The following is a 3,394-nucleotide window of genomic DNA, read 5'->3' as shown; positions in this document are numbered from 1 at the left end:
TAGAGGGTCTTGCTGGGGGTGGTGTTTCAGGGTTTAGAGCAGGCAGTGGTGTGTGGGCAGTGTAGGGGGTCGTGCTGGGGAGGTGTTTCAGGGTTTAGGGCTTTGCAGTGGTTTTTGGGCAGTGTAGGGGGTCGTGCGGGGGCTGGTGTTTCAGGGTTTAGGGCAGTGCAGTGGTGTTCGGGCAGTGTAGGGGGTCTTGCTAGGGGTGGTGTTTCATGGTTAGCGCAGTGGTGTTCGGGTAATGTAGAGGGTCTTGCTGGGGGTGGTGTTTCAGGGTTTAGGGCATTGCAGTAGTGTTCGGGCAGTGTAGGGGGTCATGCTGGGGGTGGAGTTTCAGTCTTTAGGGCAGTGCAGTGGTGTTCGGTCAGTGTACGGGGTCGTGCTGGTGTTTCAGTGTTTAGGGCAGAGCAGTGGTGTTCAGGCAGAATAGGCTGTCGTGTGGGGGCTGGTGTTTCAGGGATTAGGGCAGTGCAGTCATGTTCAGTCAGTGTAGGGGGTCATACTGAGGCTGGTGTTTCAGGGTTTAGGGCAGTGCAGTTGTTTTCGGGCAGTGTAGGGGATGGTGCTGGGGCTAGTGTGTTAGGGATTAGGGCAGTGCAGTGGTGTTTGGGCAGTACAAGGGGTCATGCGCAGGCTAGTGTTTCAAAGTTTTGGGCCATGCAGTGGTGTTCGGGCAGAGTAGTGGGTTGCGCTGGGGGTGGTGTTTCAGAGTTTAGGGCAGTGCAGTGGTGTTCAGGCAGTGTAGGGAGTCATGCTGGGGGTGGTGTTTCAGGGTTTAGGGCAGTGCAGTGGTGTTCGGGCAGTGTAGGGGGTCTTGCGGGGGGTGGTGTTTCAGGGTTTCGGGCAGTGGTATTCGGGCAGTGTAGGGAGTCTTGCTGGGGGTGGTGTTTCAGGGTTTAGGTCAGTGGTGTTCGGGCAGTGTAGGGGGTCTTCCTGGGGTTGGTGCTTCAGGGTTAAGGGCAGTGCACTGGTGTTCGGGCAGTGTAGGGGGTATTGCTGGGGTGCTGTTTCAGGGTTTAGGTCATTGCAGTCATATTCGGGCAGTGTAGGGGGTCGTGCTGAGGGTGCTGTTTCAGGGTTTAGGGCAGTGCAGTGGTGTTTGGGTAGTGTAGGGGGTTGTGCGGGGGCTGGTATTTCAGGGTTTAGGGCAGTGCAGTGGTGTTTGGGCAGTGTAAGGGGTCTTGCTGGGACTGGTATTTCAGGGTTTAGGGCAGTGCAGTCGTGTTCGGCAGTGTAGGCGGTCGTGCTGTGGCTTGTGTTTTAGGGTTTAGGGCAGTCCAGTGGTGTTCGGGCAGTGTAGGGGATCATGCTGGGGCTGGTGTTTCAGGGTTTAGGGCAGTGCAGTGGTGTTTGGGTAGTGTAGGGGGTCGTGCTGGGGCTGGTGTTTCAGGGTTTTGGGCAGAGCAGTCGTGTTCGGGCAGTGTAGGGGGTCAACCTGGGCGTGGTGTTTCAGGGTTTAGGGCAGTGGTGTTCAGGCTAGGGCTGGGCGGAATTTGCGGAATGCCTCTTCGCGGAATTGTGAAAAAAAAATTGTTGAAAACGAGCGCACAACCTGAGGGACCGTGTGCCCGGGACTGGGGTCCCTCGTGCTTGGGCAGGCTCCCCTATCTCCCCGGCCTGGCTGCGTTGAGAAGCAGGGACCGGCCCCGGGCCTCCTGATGTTTGGTCAGGGCCTGGGATCCCACGTCCTGCGGCCTGCCAAGTGTCCATCTGCCCGGGACAAGAGACCCTGGTGCAGAGCCCCGGAGCCCTGCAAGGGCAGGCAGGAGCCCTACCGCTATGGCTCGGTGTGGGCAGCTGGGAGTCCTTTCGGTCCCGGCCATCTGGTCGCACCTTTCCCTCGGCCATCTGGTCGCGCGCAATGCTTTCCAATAGGGCGACCAGATGGCTGGGCCAGCCTGGAAGTCCCGATGAGGGTCCATTCGCCTCGCGGATCCCAGCCACGGCTCCAGGAGGTCGGGCGCGTCCGCGCCTAGGGTCTCCTCCGTCACTCGGAGCGCGAGGGTTACAAGAAAGATGGGTAGCCTTCCTCCGTATTAGTAGGGGCAGGGTATGCCGGGACACCCCTCCTGGGGATTGCGGTTCTCAGGCGGGGACCAGATGGGCCAAGCCCGGACGACACTTCCCCGGGGCGTCGGGTGCTCCCTCCTCCAGCCCGCGGTGAGGCAAAGTGCCCAGGACGGGCTCCATGGGTCCCCCGGGCGTCCACCGAGGCCTGCAGCCCCAAAGCCCTGCAGCCCTGGAGCCCTTCAGCCCGGAGCCCTGGAGCCCTGCAGGCCCGGAGCCCTGCAGGCCCGGAGCCCTGCAGGCCCGGAGCCCTGCAGCCCTGGAGCCCTTCAGCCCGGAGCCCTGGAGCCCTGCAGGCCCGGAGCCCTGCAGGCCCGGAGCCCTGCAGCCCCGGAGCCCTGCAGGCCCGGAGCCCTGCAGGCCCGGAGCCCTGCAGCCCTGCAGCCCCGGAGCCCTGCAGGCCCAGAGCCCTGCAGCCCTGGAGCCCTGCAGCCCCGGAGCCCTGCAGCCATGGAGCCCTGCATGGGCAGGCGGGAACCCTAGCGCGAAGGCTCGGGGTTGGACAGATGGGAGTCCTGTCAGTCCCGTCCATCTGGTTGCACCTCTCCCCTCGGCCATCTGGTCGCGCGCAATGCTTTCCAATAGGGTGACCAGATGGCCGGGCCAGCCTGGAAGTCCCGATGAGGGTCCATCCGCCTCGCGGATCCCAGCCAGGGCTCCAGGAGGCCGGGCGCATCCGCGCCTAGGGTCCCCTCCGTCACTCGGAGCGCGAGGGTTACAAGAAAGGTGGGTAGCCTTCCTCCGGATTAATAGGGGCAGGGAGCCTCCCCAGGCTTGTCTGGGTTCATTGGCCCCTGGGGGCCCCAGGGAGGGCGGCCTCCCTGCCCCGGGCTCCTTCTGGGGTCCTGCCATGTGGCAGGGTGCCCGGGGCGGGCTCCGGAGGGCCCGGGGAGGCTTCCCCTGCGGGCCTGGGAGCCCCGGCTGGGTCCAGGGGCCCGGCCGGGCCCCGGGTCGGGGTCTACGGCCCTGGGCCCCGTCCCCCAGCCTGCGGCACTGCCAAAGGCCTGGGACGGAGTTCCGTTGTGTCCGGGGAGCCTCCCCAGGCCTGTCTGGGTTCATTGGCCCCTGGGGGCCCCGGGGAGGGCGGCCTCCCCGGGCTCCGTCTGGGGTCCTGCCACGTGGTAGGGTGCCCGGGGCGGGCTCCAGAGGGCCCGGGGAGGCTTCCCCTGCGCCTGCGGGCCTGGGAGCCCTGGCTGGGTCCAGGGGCCCGGCCGGGCCCCGGGTCGGGGTCTCCGGCCCCGGACCCTGTCCTTCAGCCTGCGGCACTGCCAAAGGCCTGGGACGGGGTTCCGTTGTGTCCGGGGAGCCTCCCCAGGCCTGTCTGGGC

Source organism: Triturus cristatus, chromosome 1_1 (assembly GCF_964204655.1).
Source record: "Triturus cristatus chromosome 1_1, aTriCri1.1, whole genome shotgun sequence".
Classification (NCBI taxonomy): domain Eukaryota; kingdom Metazoa; phylum Chordata; class Amphibia; order Caudata; family Salamandridae; genus Triturus; species Triturus cristatus.
The sequence above is the reverse complement of the archived record's forward strand: the minus strand, read 5'-3'. Positions refer to the sequence as shown.